Source organism: Chinchilla lanigera, unplaced genomic scaffold, assembly GCF_000276665.1.
Source record: "Chinchilla lanigera isolate Chin_1 unplaced genomic scaffold, ChiLan1.0 scaffold00063, whole genome shotgun sequence".
NCBI lineage: Eukaryota > Metazoa > Chordata > Mammalia > Rodentia > Chinchillidae > Chinchilla > Chinchilla lanigera.
Window position 1 is genome coordinate 928,596 of NW_004955464.1, and position 27,465 is coordinate 956,060.

At 46.5% G+C, this 27,465-nt stretch overlaps 1 long non-coding RNA gene across 4 annotated transcripts in view; it reads right to left on the reverse strand.

Moving 5' to 3' along the window:
• LOC102015488 overlaps window positions 1-27,465 on the reverse strand; it is an 87,142-nt gene that overhangs the window by 15,786 nt on the left and 43,891 nt on the right. The window contains exon 4 of one of the 4 annotated variants that reach the window (XR_263185.2): window positions 8,699-10,355. The exons of 2 other annotated variants lie outside the window; for them this stretch is intronic. This is a non-coding gene — a long non-coding RNA (uncharacterized LOC102015488). Of the gene's footprint in view, window positions 1-8,698; window positions 10,356-19,528; window positions 20,723-27,465 lie in introns of those variants that run through there. One more of the 4 variants, XR_263184.2, reaches the window with a different exon arrangement.

Here is a 27,465-nt window from a genome sequence, read left to right on the forward strand (position 1 = left end):
CATCCTCTTGTACAATCCTTGCACCAGTCCTGTAAGATAAAAGCCTTGAGTGCAGTCGAGGAAGCTGAGATTCAGTTTGTTTTTTTTTTTGTTTTGGTTTTTCTCCGGTACCGGGAACCGAACTCACGACCTTGCGCTTGCCAGGCAGGCGCTTTGCTGCTGAGCTAAATCCCCAGCCCCTGAGATTCAGTTTGCATAGATGCCCCACTGCTATGAAGCCAGCAAAGGCTGTGAGTGGGAGGGTTCTCAGAACTGTCTGTTAAGTTCATTTCTCTGCACCACCAAGCTCTGTTATTTTAGTACCACAAGGTTCCTGCCTACAGAGCTAAGCGGTCCAAGAGTGCAGGAGGTGAAACTGTACCAAAATTAATGGGCATCATTAAGAGCTGAGTAACCATAATAAAAAATAGTCATGAGAGTGCTAAGAAACTCCCAATTTTGCACGTTATTTCAACTACTGCACGAAAACATCTCTGAAGAAGGTGGTATCGCTGCTTCATAAATGAGGAAACTGAGTTATAAAGGTGAAAACCTTCCCAAAGGTCACAGGACAGAATAAAGAAAGTGACAGAACAATCTTAGACTGTTGGGATGTTTTCTTTTTGAACTTAAAAATGACTAAATGTATAACTTTCTGCTAAGCCAGATGCCACTTAACAGCTCTGTGGCTTAGTTGAGAACAAAACAAAAACTCAGTGCCTCCCTTTGACTGTTTTCTCCTGTGATGTGAGTCAAGAGGATTCCTACAGAATTTCATCAGAAGTTCACATCAGTGACCAGATCTTGTGTTCTGTTAAAACTTAGTGAGAACTCATCCCGCCATCTAGCTATGATGCCTGCTGCCCTATAATATTAACAGAATAGCAGCCACCTCTTGCTGAGTATCTGCATGGTTCCAGCTGTAGAAGTCCTGGCTCGAACATGTGAAGTCTCAAGAAGAAATAGCCAAAGGGTGACATTACAGAGAAAAGACACTCAGGGCTTTTGACAGTGTCTTCAAGGTCATTTCCAGCAAGTTCCATACCTACCTGTATTTCTTTATTTCTGCTGCTTCTTTCCCCCACTGCTATTTCTCCTCCTTCCTCTTTCTTCCTCTTCTCGTCCTCTTCCTCCTCCTTACCCTCCTTCTTTTTTTGTTCCTTTCGTCTTCCTCCTCATCTTTCTTCATAGTGCTGGAACCCTCATCCCCAGCCCTTGCCTTCTCTTCTGTCTATGCTAACTCTCCCTCTGCCTCTGTCTTATGAAGATACTTGTGCCTGCACTTAGGTTCCTTCTGGATAACCCACAAAAAGTTCCCAAGTCCAGATCCTTCATTTAATCCCATCTTTTCCTGGGACACAGTCATAGCCTCCAACAGTTAGTGTCTGTTATATCTGGGGCCCATTTTCAGCCTACCACACTTGCTTTTCCCCTGCAAGTTGCACTACATAGTATTTTTCCAGGAGTAGAAGTGCAGCTCAGTTTGATCATCCATTCTCCAGCCTGGTCTCCATGGTGTCTGTGAACACCGCATTTACCTATTGCCTTGGGGGTACCCAGCTTTGTGTACCAGTTGTCCCAGTAGAGTGCCAGTCCTGTTGATCACTCCTGTGCAGTGGAGAAGCACATAGGTAGTGCCTGAGAAGGAGAGAGAAGGGCTGCAGCAAGCTGGTGATGAAATTCAGGCAATATGACACGTTACCTGGCAACACCGAGGGTGATCGCTTCACTGCAAAGCCACACAGAGCTGCTGCTCTTAGAAGAAGGGTTCCCTTGCATGGAAAAGTTGCAGGAGGCTTCCTAGAGGGACTATGGCCATATTCACTGTGGATGTAGGTAAGATCTGTGAGGCATGCATGAAATTCCCAGATTTGAGCAGCTTCCGCAGCTAAACCTCCTCCAGCTGCCCTCCAGCCTCCCCCTCATCACAGCCCGTAGACATCTCATTTTTCCTGATGAGGATGCTGAAGCTTGACCAGTAGGATGACTTCCCATGCTCAGGTGTGGTTGAGCAATGCCTGCATGGTTGTGGTGTCCGGTGGACATTAGGAAGCTGTCCAGACTTCAGTAAGCAGAGGGACAGAAACCACACATACGAACACACAAAATAGAAGAGGTCGCACACTGGTGGACCACGGGCTGTAACCTATTTGAAGACATATTTTTGAAAGGGTTTACCCAAGATTTAAAGTGAATCTGAAGCTAGTCCCTGACACAGAATGGAAAGCATAGCTATCAGCATGGGAAGGAGCAGACCTTCACTCTTGCCTGGCAGAGGTCTCCTGGCAGTGGACAGCACAAGTGCCCTCCACCATGTGAGGGCATTAGCCTCAGACTCCTAAAGGCATGGGAATGGGAGAGTCCCAGCAAACGACACCACTCAACATTCAGGCAGGCTCTCCGGCCCTCAGTGGTACGGAAGATTTCTAACCCATGCCGTTGTACTGACTGAAAACAAATCAAAGCATGACTGTGCTTGACAGCAACACCTCCTAGAGGTTGCACCACTGGTCACTTCTTCAGCATCACTTGTATGACTCCACTTGAGAATAAGAGTAACCTTCACTCGACTCACAGTGCTTTAGTGTGTAAGATACTCCTGACACTCCTTAGCTCTTCTTATCCTTGGGGAAAAGCCACAATTTGAAGAACATGGTCATGTCCCCAAAGGGTTGTTGTTGAGAAGAAATAAGACCATGAGGGTTAGGCCCCTGGCACTGAGGATACAGGCAACCATTCCTGTTGAAGCAGCAAGGGGCTTGGGGACGGAATGGCGCTGACACCCAAGGTTATACTGCTGCTCACTGCAGCTGGGCCTGGGCAGGAGGTTTGAGCAGTGGGAAAGGCATAAACCAGGAGAGGGGAGTCCTGCAACTTGCTGTCCAAGAGGAACTGCATTTTCAACAAGAAGAAGAATCCATTCTACTGCCTTCTCGAGACCCAGCAACATCAAATATGAATAAACAAAAATAAAAAGCAAACCACAGCATTTTCAAACCTCACACTGGCTCTGCCTTTCCTTCCCCTGCATATTGTCTTTGGGGAAGACTTCTCCACCATAGTGCTGTCAAAAACACAGGGTGAGCTAGGCATGGTGGTGCAGGCCTGTAAACCAGCACTGGGCAGTTGAGGCAGGAGGATTGCTGTGAGTTCAAGGCCAGCCTAAGCTACATAGTGAGACACTGTCTCAAAAATAAAGCACACAGGGTAGCTTCTCCAACCATTCCCACAATGGCCCTCCCCAAGAAGTGGTACACAAGACTACATGTGATTTTTTAAAATCATAAAATATTTCTCTATAAATAAGCCCTGTGCTTTCTGCTGTGGGTCTAGGGGGATGAATTTCCTCTTCTTTTGAAACTCTTTGGGCTGAGTTCCCCTCCCTAAGGGAACAGCAGGAGCAGCACATGCTGAAGGGGGGCTGTCACCCCATGGTGGCTCCATCACTGCTGGAATCTTACTTGAAGACCTCTCATCCCATGAGTACCCTGTTTCCCCTCGGCCCAGGAAATTTAACTGTTGCTGCCCTCTCTGACTTTTGAGAGTCTGAAAAATTAAGAATTTGCAAGGATTTACTCAGTGACCCAGAGCAGTGGGCAGAGAAAGAGTTCTGGGACCCAGAGACCTGGATCTGAATTCTGACACTGAGCCTGAATAGCAATGTGATGCTGAGCAGAAGACTTGCCCGGTGCTGGGCAAGCTACTCAGCAGCTCCGTGCCTGTGCATTTCCTCAGCTTGGAAATGGATGTAAGTGGTCTATAATTCATGCGGCTCTGGTGAAGATTACATGCAAAGTAAATGCCCTGAAAGCCCCAAACACACAATAAGAATTGTATAAATGGTCATTTTCACCAGGCAAGTTCTCAGCATGACTAATTAACAACAAGAAAAAGAAGGCTTGTTTCACTCTGCTTCTGAAGTGGGTCTAGAGAGGGCAAATTTACAGGGACAGGGCAGGGGCACAGAGCCCCCGAGATTGTTGATGTAGCCACAGACCTGCAGCCATGGGAAATACAGTGGGAGTCACTACCAGCCTTCTGCCTAGCTGGACAAGAGGAGGCTCAGCTGCAGCTGGAGTCATGGAGCTGGGCAAAGAGGAGGGCAGAAGCAGGCGCTGTGCTGTAGAGGAACCAGCCTGTGACTCACCCTGGCTGCACAGCATGGGGCGCTGAGGGGGGAATCCCTGGCTCCTCCTCCCCACTCACTCTGCTGCTGCCTGCCACAGACCAACCGGAGGGGAACGCAAAGATCAGCAAGTCCCCCAACACAATCATGGGGCTGAGGCTGCTGTGGCCCAGTGCAGAGCAGAGACCTGATCTGGGTGGAAGGGTGAAAGCAGGGTCAGCAGGCCAGGCAGTGAGGGCTCCTTGGATTCTCCTACAGGCTCATGAGTTCACCCAAACCATAAGCAAAACTTCTGAGAAAACCCTGGATTAGTCATTGCATCCCTGTCACCTCATTCATAAAACCCCAACACTGGGTCCTCTGTCCCCACCCTGTCCTGACCCAGGGCCTCCCCACACTCTCCTCCATCCTGGCCTCCCCTCCCCTCTGCTCTCTGGAATGCACATGTCCTGGCCCAGCCTTCTGCCTCCCAGCACTGTCTCTTCAAAAATTTGCTGGGTGGACATCTGACTGAGGAAAAGCCTCACCTTCTCAGCTTGGCCAACTTCTTGACAGCCCCTGGACCCAGGCTGGGTGTCCCCTGGTCGAAGAGGGACCTACCCCATCTTGCTCTGTGTTCCCATTCACATGATCTTCTCTGTGCCTCAGTTATCATCTACAAAATGGACCAATATCAGTGCCCATCTTGGAGTGTTTTCTTAAGGATTAAATCACTCAGTATAAGGCCTGACACCCAGTAAGCATGCAGTAGTCATAAAGATGAGCCTATTTATTTATTTTTTTTTACCAGTCCATCGTAGTATGTAACACACTGCAGTATAACTCACAGTTTGCTGCATTCTGCCTTTGGATTTGTGAGTCACTCAAGGGTAAGATATATATTCCCACTATTCCCAGTGTCTACTCTCATGTTTGGGACATAGTTCACGTTCAATATGTGATCAGTGAGTGATGAACAAATGATACCAAGACTCAAAGTAACTCTTAGAATCTAGTTTGGGCTTTCATGTGACACATAGCATAGCTAGGCCTTTCTCAATATTACAAAGAGCTCAGAAGTCAAATCCAAAACAATTCAAGACCCTGCAGATCAAGATGGGGCCACCCACAGCGAGATCCTCTGTAGGCCTGGGTAGGGTTTCTGCCCCGAGCAGCAGCCAGTTTCTAAGGTAAGTGTGTGATAAAAGAAACAGCTCCTAGACTCTCCACCCACCCATTCCAGAAATGACAGTGCTGATCTGCTGTTATGCCAGAGCTCTGGAAGACCCATTTCCTCATGCAAGTAAGATCACTATCAGAGCATGCAGGCAGGGCTGGGATCAAGGTGCCCCTGGGGCCTGGGCTTTTGAGGGCTCAGTGCTGGCGTCAGAGGGATGCTTGTAGAGGGACACATGAAGCCCTGCACAACCTGCAGCATGCAGCACCCTCTTCCAGGCTCCTAGGAGCCCCGTCTCCTTCCTCCCACCTCATCCAGTCACCTTCAGTTGAAATGAAGTGCTGAGTCCCACAGAGCACTGATGCCTGCCCACGGGCTTTCCCTTAGTGTCCTCGCTCTTCTGTCTTCTCTCCTGCCCCACCGCAGGCAGGAGGGTCTCAGTTGTGTCCCAAGGGGGAAGTTAGTGCCTTAGTTACTTTTCTCATTGTTGAGACAAAATATCCAACACTCACAAGTTAAAGGAGGAAAGGTTTAGTTAGCTCACAGTTGGTAGAGGTTTCAGCTGGCTCCAAGCAGAGTGGTGTGGCAGAAGAGAAACAGTCCATGGCAGGCAGAAGGCAACAAAGCAGCAAAGTAGCAAAGCAACAGCAGGCCTGCATTTTTTCTGTTCCTTTTATCCTTTCCAGGTTACTTATTGTTTGGGTGGTGCCACCCACACCCAGGGTGGGGTACCCTTAATCCCAGCATCATATCTTATTTCCAGCATTACACACCCAAGTCCAGCCACTTCTGAAACTCCCCACCTATGACTGAAGGAGGCTATGGGGGACATCTAGACACAAACCGTAACAGCTAGTTTGCTATTCGTTTGTGCTCTGAAAGCTCTTTCTTCAGGCATCCTTGTGTCTCCATTCTCCTCGTCTTCAATTCAAAGGACAATTACACATGTTTTAATTATTATTTTTAATTGCGGTAAAATATCCATAGTATAACATTTATTATTTGAGCCATGTTCAAGCACACAACTTGGGGCATGAAGTACCTGTAGAACTTCATGACATATCTATGTGAACCACAGCCACTGTCCATCCACACAGTTCTTTCATCTTCCACACTGAAAACATCAGACTCATTCAACAATAAGTCTCCATTTCCTCTTCCCTCCAGCTAGTGGGAACCAATACCTACTTCCTGTTTCTAGACACTCTGCTACTCAGGTCCCTCATATGAGGGGGATCATTCAATATTTGTCCTTCTGTGATGGGCTCATTTTACCCAGCATGATGTCCTCATGGTCCATCCGTGTTGTAGCATATGACAGAATTTCCTTCCCTTCTGAGGCTGAATGTCTCTCTATTGCATGTTTATAGAACATTTTATTTATCCATTTCAACTGGTAGTGGAAACTTGAGTTGCTTCCATGTTTTGGCTATTGTGAATAATACTATTGTGAACATAGGTGTATAAATATCTTTTCAAGTCCCTGCTTTCATTTCTTTCTGCTGCATACCCAGAAACGGGATTGCTGGCTCCCCTCTACATGTCTGAGGACTTGCCATTCTGCTCTGCAGTGACCACACCCTTTTACTCTCCCAGCAGCAACTCCTCAGAGTTACAGTTTTCCACATTTTCATCAACACTCATAAGTTTCTATTTTTCTCATTCCTTCCTCTTTTCTTTCCTCTCCCCTCTCTGATGGTGGCCATTCTAAAGGATATGATGTGGTATTTCACTGCGGTTTCTAGCAGGCTATTTCAGAATACCTCCTATGATCTACTAAACTGGGTAACTGTCAGGACATGCAAATAAAATCCAGTCTCTCCTGCCAAGGAGGGTGAGGGCAGCAAAATAAATCTGTAGGGAACCATGCGTGGAACCATCTCATCCTCGCCACCTCCTTTAGGTGAGTACAGTCACCCCACTTCAGTAACAGAGATGTGCCCGAGTGACTTGCCTCCTCCATGCAGAGCTAGTGCATGTGACCAAAGTGGAAACACATGTTTTGAGACTTAAAAGCCTGTGTTCTTTCTTCTGTGACTTTTGTTCTCAGATTCTTTTACAAATTTAACTGAGAAGAAAAATACAAAAATAACTTTGAGGCAATGACAATGTTGCCAATTTTTTATTTGGCAAAACAAGAACACTGGAAAGCGATTGATTTACCATCGAATATCACTATCCTTGCAAGAAGAAAGAAATGCTAACCACATACCCTTTGGAAAAACACACACACACACAATAAAGGAAAGTTTACTTAACCGTGTGCACTGAGTCCTGTGAAAGTTCACATCACTCATCTCTACCCCAGGAGTAAGGACGGTCCCCCTCCCCAGTGGCTGGACTTCAGCTGCCAAAAGTCAAGAGAGTCAGCCTCACAGGTGCTCACCTAGGTGTTGGGGACAATGCCAGGTTAAGCCTTCAGGAGCCATGGGGACACTGAGACATGCACAGAGCAAGAGGAATGGAGTGTCCTGCAGCTTAGCAGCCTGCTCTGAAAGGAAGTAGGGACCTTCAGTGAATCCCACAATTTCTGCAGTTTCCTGACCTCTCCTGAACTCTTCTCTCTTCTTGCTCAAGACCCTTTTTCCAGAAGGAAGTAAAAACTTCTATACAACAAAAGCCACCATGAACAAAAGGAAAAGATAAGTTATGACTGGAGAAGAAGTTGCCAAACATATAAAGCAAAACAAGTTTGCAGTAAGAATATACAAAGATTCACTAAGGAAATCGATCGGAAGAAAAGAGAAGGGTTTTTTTATAACTGGTATATGTTTATGATACATAACAATTGCATTCATCTTGGGGAATATGTATCATATCTTAATCATTCTTACTTCCTCTTCCTCTGCCTTCCCTCCCCTCTCCCTGCTTCCCAGATCCCTTTTCCATCCATAAGGGATGGTTCCTGTTGTCTTTAAGAGAGAGAAAGGTGAGATGATAGCGGTGGACTGTCTTCCTGCCATCAGCCTTGCCTGGGTCTACACTGTTGTCCTCACAGCAGGCAGAGCAATTGCTCTGAACAGGTCAGGGTCATAGGCTATTCTCAAGGCAGTCAGGTCAGGATCTCAAACCGGCTCGCACAATTTTCATCCCAGCTCCTCCATTCACTGACTTTCTGACTTAGAGCAAGCTATTTAACATCTCCAGGTTTCAGGTGTGCAGACTTCTGCTTCTAGAAAGTACTCCTTGGAAATACTGTCTAACATTAGTAAGTGCTCAGAATTATTGGCATTACCTGCAAAAGAACTCCTAAGATTCAGCCTTTTTCCTTCTCTGAGGCTTTGTGCTCCCATAGATCCAATGTGTGCTTTATCCCAGTATTCACATATTTTTTGTTTTTTTTGGTTTTTTGGGTTTTTCTCTTTCTTTTTTTTTTTCTGGTACTGGGAATTAAACTCAGGACCTTGCTCTTGCCAGGCAGGCACTTATGCCACTGACCTATATCACTGACCCAGTCTTCAAATATTTTAAATGGCGAGTACTTGTACATTTTGAAAAAACATGAAATAGTGATTATGTAGGAAAAGTATAGGGAATAGTGTAAGGAATGGTCATATTTCTCCCACTGAACTCTTCCTGTCTTATCATTTTGTTATGTTTGATTCATATTTTTTAAAAAAAGAATTCAAGCATAGCAATGGGCTCCTTGCAGGACAGTTTTTGACCTTATGCCCTCTCTTCCTCTCCAGATGAGGAACTAACCTATTTAATAGTTGCTATTCTCTTGGAAACATTTATGTCTTATCCATAAGTAACATGTAGCAATTTTGCATGTATTAAAATTGTATATAAATCATATCATGCTATAAATATTCTGCAATTTCCTTTCTCACTCAACACTATATCACTGAGATGTGTGTAACTCCAGATTTTTGTAGATGTCCCTTGTCAGATTAAAAAAGATCTCGGCTATTCCTAGTTTGGTGAGTCTAACATAAGTGTGCATTGCTTTCTCTGTGTCTATTTCCATGTAGCTTTTCCTTCATCTATTCATACAGTACTACTTTTTGAATTTTAAGTGTTGAACCACACTTCCATTCCCCATATTATCCTTTTTATGTAAAGCTGAATTTGATTTGTTAATAATTTTTAACATTATATTTGTCTGTTTTTAATATTAAGATCATGTTGGCCACAAAAACAATTTGAGAATATTTGGTTTTCTGGCCTATTTGTTTTGGTAAATAAAAATTTATCAGACCATAGCCTATTAATTTACATATTGTCTGTGGCTGTAATTGCAAAGGCCAGTAGTTGGGACACAGACTTCACGGCCAACAGAGTCTAACATATTCACTATCTCTCTCCACAGAAGAAGATATAGACAGTCTAATCCTTGATCTACTTCTAAATTCACTCTCTCCATTACACGATTGGTCCCTTCCATTGTGTTATTTATTTCTATCATTGTGTTTCTCAGTTGTAAAATTTCCCTGATATTTCATAGCTTTTATTTCTTCACTGGACACTTCTGTCTTCCCATTTGTTTCAGTAATGTTTGCCCTTACTTCATGAAACATAGTGTAACATCTGCTTTAATTTTGCCTGCTTATGCCAACATCTGGGTGAGCCCAATATTGGTGTCTGTTGGTATCTTTCCTTTTGAGAGCTGTGGAGATTTTCCTGGCTCTTTGTTCTTTGTATATGGGTTAATTTTTTAATAGTATCTTGGACGTTTTGAATAGTACATTCTGAGATGCTGGGTCTTATTAAGGTTTTCTGAGGAATGATAATTTCTTTTAAATGACATAGTTAGGTCCAGACTACAAGCTGCAGTCTTCCTTCTGTGGGCTGAACTTCTAAGGTTAGTTTAGTTCCAAGGCCTCAGTGTCCCTCCTAGTGGGTGCACTTCCAGGAGGTCTTCAGGGTGGACTGCGCTGTGGCTCAGGCCTCGATTCTGTGTTATGCTGCTTCTACTCAGTTCTTCGTACTTGAGCCTGGGAGTGAGCCAGGATTTCACCACAACTTTGAGGAGCTACTTTCTTCACCTTCCTCTTCTGCATAATTTCCTCCTCACCCATACACAGGACCCCCTGTGAGCTGGACAAGGCCATTGTCCCTGTCTCTCATATCTTCTCTACAGTGGTGCCTTCCCTGAAAATGAAACAGTGAGAGAAAACAGGGAGAAAAACCAGTGAAATCCTTCCCGACCCACATTCATTAGACCACAGGGGTCCTTTTACACAGTTCTGGCTAACAGAAAAATTTTCTCTGTAATTTCGGGTGTCTGAGAAATCACTGTTGCCACTGCCCCTGTAGGAGTGAAGTTCACAATAAGGATTCACCTTGGGAAGAAATTAAGAGACTAAAAGAGGGAAACGAAAGGAAAATGTGCCAAATGCCTTGTCCTGTAGGGCCTGCCCTTCCTTCTTCTCTAGCCAGAAAAAAAATAGTTTATCTTAGAGTTTCACTGTTTGTGCTTACTACATAATTCATGTACTCAGCCTGCCCCAGGTCTAAGGAGATTAGAAAAGGGGAAAAACTCCTTGATACTTACCCACTGTGATTTTATGTGTCAAACTGACTGGACCAAGGGCACCCAGACACACAGTGGGTGTGTCTGCAGTCTGTGTCTGTGTCTGATAAAAAATCACAGTGGGTGTGTCTGCTGTCTGCGTCAACTGAGCAAAGCAGTTGCTCTCTTCCATGTGGTGGCTCTCCTTTAGCTGAAGACTTGAATAAAATAGGAAGGCTGAATCTCCCATAAGTTTTGTTTTGGTACCGGGAATCAAACTCATGACCTCAGGCTTGCCGGGCAAGCACTTCTACCGTTGAGCTATATCCCCAGCCTGAATCTCCCGTAAGTAGGAGGGAAACTCCTCTTGCTCTGTGCCCTTGAGCTGGGACACTGGTTTCTTTCCTGCCTTCAAACTCAGACTGAAAGTCAGCACTCTGGTCTCCGGTTGACAGCTTGTGGACTGACACCAGACCACTCATTCCTAGTCTATGGTTTACTGAGGGCAGATCTTGGGAAATCTCTTTCTTTTCTTTCTACAGACTTCCTATGGCTTCTGTTTTTTTGATAATATGCCCCCTATATTTGTGCTTTTCTAGTTTTCAGTTCCTTCCCTAATCTACCTATTGTTGTTTACTTTTCAGAGTTCTTGGATGGTTGCTTTTCTCATTCACTCCAGGGTTTCTAGTTGGAATTAGTGAAGAGACACTACTCCACTTTAGCTGAAGCCAGAACGGCCCAGTTAACTTTCCTGTTGTATAGTATTCCACCGGATGGGGCTGCTGCAGGTCCTCTCTATAGATTGTGTTAGGTTTGTCTGTGTATTTCTGGTGTGTGTGTGTGTGTGTGTGTGAGTGTGTGTACATAGCATCCACTGAGCATACACTTCTATGTAAAATTCTGAGATGCAGGGTAGACCCATCACCAAATGGCGGGAACAATTTAGACCTATACCAGGAATGTGCTCATTTTTTCATGTGCTCATGTGCTTATCCACTTTGGCACTGCTTGATTCTTAAGGTTTTTTTCAATGTAATATGCATTTAATTAGTGTTTTCTTTCCCTAAGCACTGGTGAAATTCAGTTTCTTTTCAAAAATTTGTTACCTATTTATATTTCTTCTGTTTTGTTTTAATTCATTATCATTTTCTGTTAGGTTTCTATAAAACTTTATTCTTAGTGTTATTTAATACTTATAATCTATTGTCTTCAATCTATGTAAGGAATACTTTTCCCTATCCATTCCCACTTTGTTTACAGTGCCTTTGACACACAGAACTTTTCAGGCTGTGACAGAAGAGAAAAACATCGTGGAGCCTCTTTCTCCTTTGCCCTTCACACTGAATGAGTTTCCGAGCCAGGTGATCTCTCCTGCCCATGCCATCAGCACAAAGTGAGTGCCTCCCCGGTGCAGGTTCCCTGTTGGTTTCCAGGACACTGCACTTGGTTCTTACGAGCCCCCTGTGTCCACACACACCTGGACACTCAATCACTACGGACAATTTGAAGAATTCGGCTCTTTTTCTGGGTTAAAAACAGCTGGTGGTTTCTCTTTGCTTGGACGGCTGAGTGCAAAATTCTCCCCGTGACACACAGGATGGAGCCCTACAGGGCCTGCCAGCTCCCCTATCCAGCGACCACTTCTGCTCACACATGTGACACCATTGCCTGCTCCCCAGCGCACCAGGTACCTCCACACTTGGGGTTCCCCACACGTTTAAGTCTAAAATACCAGTGACAATTCCCTCTCTCCCTTGCTTCAGGTAGTTTTTCCCAGGCTCCAAGGCAGAGCAGAAGACCTCACTGGGAAATTCATAGCCGCTGTGTACCAGACATTGGTCCCATTGTTATAGTTCTATTTAATTATCTTGCTGACCTCATTTTACAGTGGAGTGGTGGATGCTCAGAGATGTTAAGTGAGCTGCTAAAAACACACAGCTAGAAAACAGTAGAACCTGGAATTGAACTGAATGTTTAGTGGTTCATGAGGCTGGCTGTGAGTCCTGGCTCGAGTGCTTCCTGGCTTTATGCTCTTCCTAAGCCACTTGTCTGGGTGCTGTTTCCTCGTGTGCAAAAGTTGTCCTTCCCAAGAGACGTATCCTCCCCTAGCTGCCCACTCGGCCCTACATGCTCTTGCCCCCAGGGCTCTGCTGAGTGCGGCCCACTCACTGATGAGAATTCCCAAGTCAGCAGAACCCTAACACCCTCTCCCACTCTCTTCGAAGTTCCTACGCATCTCTGAGCCAGCACAGCTCCCTGCCACACATGTGCATGTCTGGGCTCATGCCTGTCTTACTGCATCTCTTCCTAAGCCAAAAACCCTTTAGAGAGGGAGATGGTGAATCCAAACACAACATTCTCATGGAGTTACTTTAGACTCCACTACCTCCCTGATTGACCATGCACAACCCACTCTCCCACACTGTACCTCTATGTCCTCATTTGCACAAAGGAGGGCTTGCTGTGAGTGGGTCTCTTCCAGTAGGTCTGTGAGAGGCCTCTTTCAGTTCTAATCTTTGCTGGTGCTGGGACATTATAAACTACCTGTGGCAACAACTCACCAGTCAACCATAAGTTACCCAACAAAGGCCGGTTCTATGAGGAAGAGCCTGACCTCACCAACTTCCAGGTGTCTCTTCTGGAATCATTGGCTACTGTCCCAGTTCAAAGTCAGACTGCAGGAAAAGTTCCCAGCAAAACAGGAGCTTGACAGCTAAGGAGAGGAGGCAAGGAAGGGAGAACCAAGAAAGTTCCACCCAACCAACTCAGGACCTCTGGGATGGCAGAAGCCAGGCAGCCTTCAGAGTCAGGCAGTCTCACATCCAGTCCCCACTCTATTGCTGTGGATCCTCATGTGATGAGAAATAGGCTAATTATTTTTACTCACAATTAACTGTGAGGCTTGAAAGAGACAGAATGTGAAAGTGGCTGTTTAGAGCCATGTGGGCATACAGAATTGTCTTAATTCTTGCATGCTTTCTATTTAAAGAAATTGAGGACTGCTAAGAAAAGGAAGTATAAGGCCAAATGTTTCCAGAAAAACTTACCTGTGAAAACTGTCCAGAGAGCATCCTGAATCACAGAACCCCCAAAGCAGAAGTAGCTGTTGAAGTGATCCAACACCCAGCAATGGGCACTTCATCACTCTGTCTCCCAACCTGTCCACTCTGCTTCCCTGCTGGCACCAATGGGACGTTCTCTGCTTTGGGAATTCCAGAGAAGAGGGGCTGGAGCACCAAACTCCCAACATCAGGTTCAGGGGCCTTCCACGGTGAAGGAGAGAAGGCTGTCACCTCTGCCTCTGTCTGCTCCTATGTGGTTTAACCATCACCAACCTCCCGTAGGTCTCAACATGCTGTAGTCTGATATCCCACCAAGTCTTTGTCCTTGCACTTCTCTTTCCTAGGAAGCCTTACCTGTCTCTTGCTGCCTTCTCCACCCAGGAAGACTCAAAGTCATCCTGAGAGACATGGCTCGGACACCTCCACCTCCATAAAGTCCTCAGCGTCCCCCTCCCACCCCAAGCTGAGACAAGGTCTCTGTTCCCTGCTCCTTCCGCACAGGAGCTCCAGGTGGCACTATCTGTTTGCATCTTGGTCACCCTCACTAAAAGATGGTTTCTTAGAAGTAGAGATCTTCCCTTCCACACCTCTGCATCCCTGGCTTCCACCCAGGCTCTGACTGGATGGTTATAGGGTGCAGATGCCTCAGAAGAGGAGGCAGAGATTGTGTTACCAGTGTGGACTCCATAGGCGAAGTGTGTGTGGCTATAGCAAGAGCCTGGATCTGCTCTCCTGGCATGGGGTCAAATGGAGAAGAAAGGCTGCCACCTCCAAATGTTCAGGGAGCCCAGTGCTGTGGCACATGCTTATAATCCCAGCACTCCAGAGGCTGAGGCAGGAGGACCACCATGAGTTTGAAGCCAGCCTAAGCTACATCGTGAGTTTAAGGCCAGCCTAAACTGCATAGTAAGACCTTGTCTCACAAAAAAAAAAAAAAAAAAAGATGAACTGCTCAGGATTGCATTGATTTACCATCTGCGAGCCACACTAAAGTGAAGAAAACACCTGTTGAAAGCATCATGTCAGGCTTTACTTTTCTTTCTCCACAAACTCTACCCAACAAATGGGTTCAAGGCTGGATATGCTCCATAGGCAGGACAGTAATCATTCTCTGGGGCTTTTTGAACAAGGTACTGAGGTATAATGCCATTAAATTGGAACTAAGTTACTCAATAACTTGAGAGGAGAGGGAGGGACACTGTGCCAATCCATGCACTTGGTCTGTGCTTTCTGCAGTCCATTACTTGATCACCACGAGGCTGGAGATGCCTCTGTATTTAATAGATGCAGAAATTATTGGTCTAGAGGTTAAATAACTTTCAACTAGCCCTACATCTACGAGAAGTATTATCCAGGTAAAAATCTCCTAATTTTTAAGTGTTACCAATGTAAAGATTGTAAATACCCATTTCTTCCTGTGTGCTGAGATATAGAACTCTCTTCTCTCTGGGGTAAACCATCATTTAGAATTAAGCCACTTTCAAGCCCTCTTTGCAAGTGGAGATGACACAGGATGAAGTTATATCCGATGGTGTGTCATCAGAAAGATACGTAGGACTTTGAAAAACAGTCCTCAAAAAGAATAATATGAATGTCCTTGTGTTTCCCTTAATTTCTTCTGCTGCTAACCCACAACCAAATGGGACACATGCATTTCCTGAGGCCATGTTGGACCTTGAGATGACCTTGGGGCAGGCGACCATGGGCAGCACGGGGGGTTCCTGATAACTGTGGAACCTTACACCAGCCCTGGACCTTCCAATGGCTGGCATACAGCAGAGGAAACGCTTCTGTGTTTAAGCCTTTGTTGCTAAGGCTGGTAAGATGCTTGTGAAGTCTCAGCTCAGTCACAAGTTCACTGTGAGATTTGGGGCAAGATTAAAAAAAAAAAAGATATTTCATGTTTAAGGGCTCAGTTTTTTTCATCTGCAAAATAAATAAGCAGAGTTAGAGTGGTGAATGCAAAAGATATTTCTAATGCTAAGGTATCAAAGATGGTTAACTGGCATCCACCACTGCTGGGTCTAAAAAGCCATTTCAGAGCTCCTTTTTCAAGGATTTCCAGGGTAGTTAGAAAGGCAAACAGAAAGTTCTTCAACTGTCCATTCAGTACCATGGCTTGCTGCCATGTGCCCCCTTGAGACAGTCCTCTAAGTACCAAGAGTGTGGGCTACTGTCAATTACAGTGACTTTCTGTCCAACAATTACTCTTGGTTGAAGGGTGCTGCCCCAAGCGAAGCTATGCCTATTTTGAGGGCAGTCCTTATCTATCAGTGGGTTAATATGAAAGGTACAAGACCCAGGGCCACTCACCTCCACAAGGCAAGAGGGCTGACCAAATTGCAGTGCCTCTGGCAACTGCACGTCAGTTCAACTTCCCATGCCCTAGGTCCTGCTCTGTGTACTCTCTCACACCTAGCATTTCCCAAGGCCTAGTCTAACGCTGTCCTGGAAGATATCTTCCTCAGAGTCTGTCTCCCAGTATCCCCAACCCAAGATAATTGGTACCAGGAGTGGCTCTACATGGGGATTTAGGAGCTGGGTCACCTCCAGCTAGCAGGCTGGCAAGATATGGAGAGTACCAACAGCGTGTGGCAATCTGTAGCTTGGAACTGGGAGGCTTTTGGGAAGTAGGGGGGTGGTGTGTAGTAAAAGGTGTAATATGTCATATATTCAAAAGGCAATGGAAGGGGCTGGGCGTAGCTCAATGGTAGAGCACTTACCTAGCATGGATGAAGCTCTGGGTTCAGTCCTTGACACTGCCAAGAAAATAACTGAATAAGAAGGGGAGAGGAGAAATAATGGAGGAGAGCAGAATGAGGTGACAGCCGACTGCTGTCAGTGGATTGCGAAACTCAGCAAAAGCTGAAAGTGCGTAATCACTGACTTAAGGCGAAGTGTGAAAGTCAGGGGGCCTCCTTGGTAGCACAGAAAGAGGTTCTCATTTCCTACAGTAGACAAAAGAAAAAGCTGGCAGTTGAGCCAGGGACTTGGTGATATGGGTAACAGAATGTCAGTGAACGGTGTAATGTTCCACCTGGAGTTCCACCGCAGCCAGGTCCTGGCCTCGGCGGAGTGGGGCTGGGACCTTTGGGTTGAAGCACTGAGGAGCTTACATTCTAACTCTATTTCCCCTGGGCAGATGAGCAATCTCTCCTTTCCAATTATGGGCTAACTCTTCCCTTTATTGGAAGATGACAGAGCAGACCCCACCTGGCCAGGAAGAACATTTCTACCTTTCTCCCAGGTCACCAAGCTAGGATCAAGTCACAACACCATCACCAGGGATGAAGGGAGTGGGCCTTGAGGAGGCTGCAGGCCTTGGTCATGCTGCACTGGTAGAAGCTGGATCCTAAGGATTCAGGAAGGTGCAGGGGCACATACTAGGACACGAGATGGGTAGAGGTGGGGCAAACCAAAACCAGCCAGAACAGAGGCATCCAAGTGGGTGTGATTCCTCTAAGAATCACAAGGGAGAGGGGTCACAGAGACCTGGGTTTAAATCTGGTTTTGTTATAATTTCCCTTAAGCTCAGTTGAAATCTGTGTGACCTTGGGAACGTGTTTGAACTGCTCTGAAACCTAGTGTTCCCATCTGTAAAGCTCAGACAGTAACATCTGCCCTGGTGGGGCATTGCTCCATTTAAACTAAAGTGAGATCACATAAACGAAATATTTGCTAGTAAATGCTCAGTAGATGTATTATGAGCACTCAAGAAAAGCTGGTTCCTTTTTCTTCTCTTACGGTTCTGCTTTCACCCTGCCAATTCCCTCCTATACATTTCCATTTAAATCCAGTTCAAAACCAAAATGAGACAGTTTGTCTTGTTTTTTCTTCCCCCTTTCACTTCCTTTTTCCTTCTTCCATTTACTCATCTGTTGTGGGCTGGAGCGCCTACTCTGAGCTAGTACTTTTTGTTACTGTCTTGTCCTCCTCTCTCGGATCTGAATGACTTTTGGTTATTTTTACACTATGTATACGTGCATCCTCTCCGGTAAGGGTTTTACTTTCTAGAGGTACAGAAGGACTCACCTTTGGTTCTGAAGGTGCTGGGAATGCCTGAGACAGCACAGTTCCCTGGAGAAGCCCTGGTCTTCCCAAGTCTACTAGAGAAATGAGCCCTCCCTGGATGTGTGACCAGCGCATCCACTGGTAAATAGGAAAAGACCGAAGCTACAATGCAGAGCCACAAAAGTGAAGGTGAACAACAACCAAAATGCTCAGCACTTATTGAGGGTCATGGCTGACCCTCCATGTCAAGGTGACATCAGGAGACAACAAGGACTGAGACACAGCTTGGGGGAAGTCAGCATCCACGGAAGACACCAGGATCCAGGGTAAATGCACCTTGTGCTGGAGAACTAACCAAACGCCTGCAGCAACTCACTCCTCCTGGGCAGTGACAGTTTCTCCGGGCATCAACTCTTGGCCTGAGGCTGAAGGATGACACGGACTCGGTGAGGAGGATGGCACTTGGCAGAGGGAACAACATATGTGAGACCCAGGGTCCAGAACAAGCAAGGACCCTCAGCTAACCAGCAGTTCACTGGCCGCTGGACACTGTAGGGTGGCAGAGAGCAGGAGCAATGGGAGGAACCGGGGACTACATGCCCTCTTCTGCTGAGGTCATCTTGGCCAAGATCTGACTCTAGACTTTGTCTAGGTCTGACACTGTAAGAACAGCACTCTCTTTTGCCTTGGGAAGTCTTTATTGCAGAGTCACCTGTTCTGACTCATAGAGGACCGTGATGATTGCTCCGGCTGTCGTGTAGACTGGTTGGGCAGGAGGGACTAGAGGCTTGAAAATGGTCTCTAAAGTTCACCCTTCCCAGGTATTCCTGACCCAGGAAGCTCTGGACTACTCCAAGATACCCAAGACTGTCATTCTGCACTTGGTAAGTGTGAGCCAGCTGAGCTCAGAGGTGTGACAGTTGAGAGGAGGTAGGGTTCTACCTCTGTAACTTGAGGTGCTCTGGGCAGGATCCTTGGGGAAGATAGATCTGGACCCCGGCCTTAAAGGAGAGGTTGGAGTTGAATAGTCCAAGAGGCGTGGAGTAGAAGTGGTGAGCTACAGCTAGGGACAAGTGCAGGGGGCAATGAGAGCACTGGAAGTAAAGATGCCCCATTAGACATGGCAGTCATCACCACAGCAACAGCAGTAGCTCATACACATTGCTTCTATTCTGCTCCCCAGACCCTCCACATCCCAGTAAGTGGGACAGCAGGTGTGAACTGAGCACTCCGAGAACCATCATGGGAGGCATTCTGTGCACACTGTGGGGCCAGGAAGTAGTCTGCTTCTTCCACTGTGCTCAGCGGCCAGGCCAGCACCACATGCCCTTACAGCCTGTTGGATCCATGGACCAGAGAGAAGACAGGTTCAGAAGGGTTGAGTGTCTTGCCCAAAGTCACACAGGGATCAGGTGCTGGCACTGGAGCTTGAGCCCAAGTCTTTAGAACCTTGTTTTTGCCATTGTTCCTCTTGGCTTCAGGCACAAAAGTACCCTAAACACAGACAACAGTGTTGTGAGGCCCTACAGCTGAAAAGTGATTCTAACTATGTAGGGTTTACAGTCTTCCCGAAGGCCTTCCTTCCAAAGGGATCCTCTCTTGTATATCTCTGGCTCTTTGTATTTACCTCTGTCTCTCCACAAAATCTTACTCCTCATTCCAGGGCCAGCCAGAGTTGACCCTATCTATGGTTATCTCCTGCCTTCCGGATAGAGTGAGTGTCTCTCTCTCTCTCTCTCTTTTTTTTTTTTTTGCTGTGTCATGCTCAGACAGCAACTGTCCCCTTGTGGACAACACTGTGCAGTGAGGCCCTTGCATAGTGGAGCATGTAGTAGGATCTGCATCTCCATGCCACAGTGTAAGCTCTTGGGGGCTGTGGACTCTGTATTATTTACCTGTGTGTCCGTAGCACCCAGAATAGCTCTTGGTATTTGATGAGTATTTGTCAAATGAATGAATCTTCCTACCCTTTACCCAGAGTTTTTGCTGTGATCATATCCTATTGTACCCATATCTCATTTGGTTTTCAGTGGAGTTTAGCCCATGGGAAGCCCCAGCAGATCAGAAGTTGGAGGAGAGAAGTGAGCAATTTATCATCTTGTCAGGCTATCGGGTGGTATACTGGATTACGACGGCTGTGTAACCACAGACTCTGTGGACTAAACAACAGAAATTTACTTTCCGATTGCCTAGGAGTCTGGAAGTCTGAGGTCAAGGTTTCTGCTCAGGTTTTTCTCCTTGAATTGTGGATGGCCCTCTTCTCCCTGCATCTTCACGTTCTCTCCTTTATATGTGTCTGTGTACAAAAGTCCTCCTCTGAAACGGAACTGGGTTAGGGCCCCACACCTGTGACTTCAGCTCAACTTAATCATCTCCTTGAAGATGCCACCTCCAAATACAGTTGCATTCTGTAACATCGGGATTGGGTTTTGAACATACGAGTTTTGGGGAACACAGTTTACTCCATAACAGTTGGTGCTAATGGCTCCCCAGTGCCGCAAGTTCCTGGGTTCTAGCCCCTAGCCCTCTCCACAGCTCTGCAATTGTGTCTCCATAAACTATTTTGTTGGAACACTTTGTGAGTGCACAGGTTGTCTCTCGGCCGGCTTCTCTCAGACACAGATGTTGGCAACCTTGCTGGTAATAAGTTACACCACCAATGAGATCTTTGAGAAGGACAGGCTCAGTGCCAACTTCTGGGAAAGAATTCAAACCCAAATGATAGTCCCCTCCCTCTCTGCGCCTTGCTGTCCTTGTGTGTAAACTGAGGACACTAAAGAAAGCCCCTTCACAAGGACCTTAAGAGTCCACTGTGATAGGGAGGGTGCCAGCTTTGCAAACTGGGAAGACACAAAGAATGAAGTCGTGTGAGTCCACAAGGTAGGTTCACTTCTCCAGTAGCGAACAACTTCACAGGGTAGATTCCAGTTCAGCTGCAGAAAAAACAGAGAGGTATCTCCAAGGACCAAGCCAGCTGCTAGCACTGAGAAAGGGGATGCAGGGTGGGTGGGGAAGTTCTCAGCATGCTCGGTCAGGAGAAGTTCTAGATGTGAAGCAGGGCCTCTCAGCTCCCCTATGGTAATAATGCCCTGCGTCATGGGCTCACAGAACAGCTATGGAAAACAGTCTGGGCAGAGATCCTGGATACATTTATTTATGGTGATGTTGACATAGAGAAGACCAGTGCATGCATGCAGAGGCCGGGTTTCCCATTCCTATAAACATCTTCAATGTGAGAAAAGGCTTCGATGGGTCCACGGGCACAATTTATAGCTTGCTCAGTGCCAACACAAATGAAGTGTGAATACCATCCTAATGAAATCATACAGATCATTGGTTTAGGGTGGTGAGGACCAGTGGGCAGGGTAGCTTCCGAGATGCCTCTTTTCTGTACCCTTGTGAGTTGTTAGCTTCCATCTCTGGGAGGGTGAGGACCCAGGCAGTCACAGGAGGCAAGAGAAGGGCAGGATCCCAGGTTTTAGACAGTGTAAGCACATAGTTTGTTGTTAGCTACTTTAAGCCTAAGTTTCCTCCTCGTGAAAAGTGGGTTAGTGGGGCCACTTTCAAGGCTAATGGGGAAGTGGGCCAAATGAGACAATAAGGTAAATGTTAACTCTCTTTCTCTAAGCTCCTGATTTTTTAAAAGTGTCTTGGGATTTTAAATATGTCTCTAAACGCAGAAGTTGAGCTAATCATGAAGGTTCCTTCAAGGGCGATTGCTGCCCTAACTTTGGAATCAGCAAGCATGGCCCCAAGCCCTTTTTGGGAGTTCTGTCCAACAAAGCCCTTTCAGTCCTACTCTCTTTTGAATGCTGATTCTCCTACCTTTATTTGGAGGCAAGTAGATTTACCTCTATTTTAATGATAATTATAGAAGAATGAGATTGGCAGAACGCCTTAGCATCCAGAGAAGTCAGGCTGCAGTCCCAAGCACTGCACCTCTTGGGGACTGAATTGGCTCAAGAGTCACAGGAGGTCATTGGCAGTGTGTAAGTATTGCCTTGACCACCCTTCCACACCTTTTACAATTGTGCTTGTTTGCATCCTCCATGCCCCCCAGCCTACGCAACCTCTGTACATCCTGGAGTGGCGGGACACAGATCTGACACAGCCTGTGAGTGCTGAGCTTAGCGGTCAGTACTCAGAAACTTTGGCTGTGACCCAATCCCTGCTGCTTCCTCACCACAAGAGTTTGTGCAGTCAGCTGCCTCCGTCTTTCTCTGTGAGGAAGAAGTCTCACTTTCCTCTTGACCACCCCAGGAGGAGCCCCGGCGAGGGATGCTTGATGCTTGTGAAGTGTGACTTGAGGAGCTCGGCTTAACAAGGCCAAGAAAAAAGCGCATATTTATTCTCCTGTCCCAGGCTTTGGCTCAGCCACATCCGCCAGAGACCAGCCCCAGCGGCCTCACCTTCATGCCTGCCGCTCCCTAGCGGATCACTGCCTTAGGGGACGGTGATCATTTTTATTTGTAATGTGTTTACTTCAATATATTTTAACCTTTTATTTTAAACTAACCTTGACTTATACAAATGTCAAACACAGAAAATGTTAATGCAAATTCATGATCACCATGTTTCCCAAATGTTAACCCTTTTCTGGGTTTGCTTCCCCTCTCTTTCTAGTAGCTGAAATTTCAGCCAAAAGGCCACTTCTCAGGGGTCTTCTTTCTGGGCCCGTGATCATACCCAGCAGTACCATTCCAGCTTGCCCCTGCCAAGCTCTGAGCTCCAGCTGGTGTTTTTCTTGGCTTTTTATTTTGCCCTCCCTGCCTGTCCTGCCATAGTGAAAGTCTCAGGAGGAAACTGGCCTTGTGTCCCTTCCCAGTCCCCGGCAGAGCCCTCCACACCCAGGATGGGGCCTGCACAACCTTGGTGCTCAGTCACTCTGCTGACTAAAGGACTAGGGTGTTACTGTCTCTGGCCTGGGCAGGACTCTAGGAGACACTCAGCTGCTGACCTCCCAGGCCTGTACCACAGATGCGTGTTAGTGCCCTGGAAGTGATTGCCTTGCTTTGTCTTAGGAGGAGATTACTGAAAACACAGCAAATTTTTAGGTGTGAATCCTCTATACAAATGTGCCCACTCATGCAGGAAGAGAGAGTATGGCTAGCTTGAAGGCTGACATAGGGCCATAGAGCCAAGCCGCCTTGTGGCACACACAGATCCTACCATTCAGTGCTGTGTGATCTCAGACCTTTACCTTTTTTGGGGGGGGGTGGTGCCAGCGATCAAACCCAGGGCCTTGTGCATGTAAAACAAGCACTCTACCACTGAGCCACATCCCCAGCCCCAGTGCTGTGTGATCCTATAGCCACTCTGTGTCTCAATCTCTTTATGTGTAAAATAGGAACAATGAGAATAGCTTCTTCAAGCTGGGGCATCGTGGTGCACACCTGTAATCCCAGCATACTGGAAGACTGAGGCAAAGATTACAAATTCGAGCTTGCCTGGGCAACTTAGTGCCACAGCAAGACCCATTTTGAAATTAGAAATAAATAAAAAGGTCTGGGGATGGAGGTCAGATTAATCCCCAGCACCACAAAAAAGAGTTTCCCTCTAAACTTATTTCGTGATTAGATATATTAACATAACTTTAAATGCTTACAACAGTGCCTGACACATAGTAAGAATTCTATAAATGTCACTGTAATATACATTTACATAATTTAGAGCAGATAGTACATACCATTTCATAACCTTCTCTATCCCAAATATTTCATATCAACAAATGCTCCCCAGCACATGATTATCAATGGATAATATTTTTGTTATAGAGATGCATTATAAGTTTCCTAAGTCACTCTCATTGTGAGATATTTAAGCGGCTTCCAGGTTTTCTCCACTGAACATTCTAGTATGTGTATGTTCATACACATCAGCAAATATTCATTCTAAGTGCCTTTCCAGAAGTGGAATAGAACTGTTGGATCAAAAGCTGCACATCCTTTCTGACCTGAGATGTAGATGCCAGTGCCAAGAAAGGCCGCCTGATCAGAAACGTTTCTTAGGGGACCCAAGTCCAGAGGTCAGGGTGGTTCCTACAGTCTGGGCCATTTCCCCAGCGCCAGCCAGGCTTTGGCTCTTGTGCCAGTGGAGGTGGCTACAGGCCCTGACAATGCTGTTTACTGAGCTCTGAGCAGGCACACAAGCTGGATGTCCTCTCTTTGGGGGATGTCAGGGACTTTTGCTTTGAACTCATCTAAGGGAATAAGAACAACCCTGTGCCCCATGCCTGCTGTTTCCCTGCTGGCCTTTCTGGGTAACTTGGCTGTGGCACTGAGTTCTCAAAAAAGGCTGTCCTTGATGACCCCAATCCTGACAGCCAGCAGAAACCCTTCTGCCCTTCAGACTTAGCTCAGGTGTGCTACTTCTCAGAGACAGCCGTTCCCCACCTGCCCCCCGCCACAAGCCCTGACATGAGCAAGAGACCCAGGGTTGGGGCACAGGAGGGCACAGAGCCACCACTTGGCATCCCTCCAACTACAAGCACTCTTCTTCAGCTGTCCCTTTCTGTTCTCAGGTCCTGTGCTGAAGCCACAACTCAAACCAAGGTCCTGTAGGAGCTCTGAGCCTCGCTGTGAGACAGGGTCTTTAAGAAATACCAGCAACCACTGTTGGGGTATGGCAGGGCCCACAGGATGTGCCTTGGGTGGCTCAGGGTGTGCAGTTAATTTCATGCTGAGGCTTGAGTGCCTTTCCAGTCCCCAGCAGAAGGGAGGCTTTTCATGTCCCTCTGGAGGTCTGAGCAGTCTTCACACACCCTCCCCCAACTTCCCCCAAAAGGAGTGTCAAACAGGAGACAGGGCCCACTGGAAATGGGGGATGTGCTGACCCCAGCAGGGAGTCTCTAAGGCGGCAGAGTAAGCTGTGGTCACTGCAGTTTCCAGCATTCCAGTCCTACCCTGCTCAGCAACCTGTGAAAGAGCAAAAAAAGTCTTTTGGTGAGAAGACTTGCAGAAGGACCATGGTGCCAGCGGCCGCCAAGGAGGCTGTGAGCCTGTGTTGAAGGGGCTGTCCCCTGTGAACAGAGTCCAGCAGAAGAGATCTAGGTTTTAGGTTTAGCATGCATAATTTTGGGAACTTTGCCACAGCAATTTACCTAACAGGAGAAGATAGGCAGCGCGGGGAGATTATCACTCAATGAAGCTAAAATATCAAAGTTTTCCAATTTTTATACAAATTAACTGATTTGCATTTATATTTGTATTTTGTATTTGTATTTTAATTTATATGTTGTATTTTTATATTTGCAGTAATTTGTATTTTTAATTTGTATTAATTAATTTGTATTTTTAATTTGTTATTTGTATTTTTCTTTATATTTTGTATTTCATTTATTACTTTGTATTATATTATAGTATGGTAAACATTTTATATAAATATTTTTAGGTTGTGAAATAAATCATCTAAATTTCCATTATTTCTCATGGGGAAATTCTCTTTGATATACAAATCCTTTGGATGACAAGCACATTTCTGGAAGGAATTATGCTTGCAAACCAAGGTTTCACTGTACCTTACTTTTGCTCAGAAGTGTCATAAAATATCCTACCTCACTTGGAAAATTCCTTTATTTTTAAAAGGCCAACAAATAACATAACCTCCTGTGCCTCAGTTTCCCCATTTCACACATGGGAATCATAAAAACCTACCCTCCTAGTTTGATGTGAGAACAAGATGAACTATTTTTCCCCCGAGCATCTGCCTGGTACTCATTCCTTGAACTGGAATTGGAAAGACAGAGAGGGCGGAAACCAACTCCATTCCCAGCACACGAGGCTAAGGTGGTCTGGGGTCCACTACAGGGGGCTGGCTGTACAGAACTGAGTGGTACAATGTGGGTAAGGGATGGGCCCGGTGAGGGGAGGGTCAACTCAGACAGGATGTTCACTTAGACTGAGGTCCTGAGTTCTGGAGACATCACTGGCTTTGAACACCAGATCCAAGGGCTGCCAGTTGCTCACCCTTTGAGAACTTCAGGTCACCAGGATGTGAGGAGAATGTCTGAAGAACTGAGATAAGTGCTGGACACAGAATAGGGCTCTGTAGGTGGAAACAGATTCTGAGTAGATATTCTTTTAGGTTGGCTTGATTTGGTTTGGTTTTTTGAGACAAGGTCTTGCTCTAGAGTTCAGGCTGGCCTTGAATTCACTAAGTATTCCATGTTGGCCTCAAGCTTTTGGTGATCCTCCTGCCTCAGGTTCTCAAGTGCTGGGGTTACAGATGTGCATCAGGTAACATGCTGTGACGCCCTTTTCTACCCTGGTTGAGAGCTTTTGGTCAAATACTCTCTGTCCTCCTGTTTCGTTACAGGAAGTCTATTTCCAGGTGCACGTGGAGGGCTCAGGGTGCTTCCCTTCCACTGAGTGCTACTGAATTCTAGTTAAATGAAGCATCCTCCTCCAAGGAGGAAACCCTAACCACTTCCTCCCTCCGGATATGTTTTGCAATGTCCACTTTTCTGAACATCTGGCCAGCTGCCCAGCTGTAAGGAGTCAGACTCCTTTGATTGGGGGCAGGTCTGAGGGATTTTCTCCTGATCCCTGTGCTGACTCAAGCACATCTCCCCTCTCAGGCCCCTCCTCTTTCTTGCTTGCTCTTCATGTCCCCCCATCTGCCAAGCAGCCTGCTGCCAAGACATTGGCCAAGCCCCCGCGATTTTTGCTCCACCGTAGTCTCTCGCCCCTGGGTGGAGTCTCCTCCCCACCAGCCGAGTCTTAGCTGCAGTGTCTTCGGATGGGAGGAACATCCCGATGTTGTGGGTCAGTGCCCAGGCAAGTACAGGAGACCTCACTTTGCCAGCAATGTGTGCAGTCCCCTACATTCCCGTTTCTGCATGTGCAGAATCAAGGGGGCTGGCCCAGAGAGACTTCACCCCACTGCTTCTTGTGTAGGGGCTTCCTCTTCCAGCTCCTCTGCAGCTGGTGTTTTTCCTTCAGGACTTCTCTTCAAGTCAGTCACTCAGCAGACACTGGCTTCTCACTAGGCTCCATGTGAGGTGCAAAATACAGTGACACAGTGCTTCCAAGAGGCTCACCAGTGAAAAAACAGAAGCTTTGGAAATCTTTAAGAAAAGGCGTAGTTGCCAGGAATGGGCTCAGGTCTCCTCAGGAATTTTGTCCCAAATGAAGATCCATGTGGAGTCTTGGAGATGAAGAGGATCTAGAGCTCCAGGGAGGAAAGAGGAAGGTGTTCCCTGCAGGAGCTGTGTGAGCCAGGCTGGGTGCTGGTCAGAGACGAGAGAACTACAGTGTGGCGGCAGGCGCTGTTCTCATGACTGCAAGCAGCAGCAGCATCTGGGAATGAGGACAGAGCCTGTGCTGGGGTCTTTGGACCCAAAGAAAAAGCCACTCTCTCTGGCGGTTATCTGTAGAGTTTCCATGCCCAGAAAGCAGGAACAGCTTCCACAAACCCAGCACAGTGATCCCAAGCCCAGGACTCTTAGTTCACAGCAGAAGGTCTGACTAAGACTGGAGCAAAACAAGCTTAAAACAAAGACAAATATTTAGAGTTTTAAGAGCTCAGCCTACAAATTAGGAAGAATGGAGAACTTGAATGTCAGATGTGCGGCTTTGTTCTCCTTAATTTAAAGCAGACTTTGTTTTCTGGAGGAAGATAGATTGACATCCTCCTGCCTGCTCAATAATACAGTGGAAACCACTTCTGAAGAGCCCAT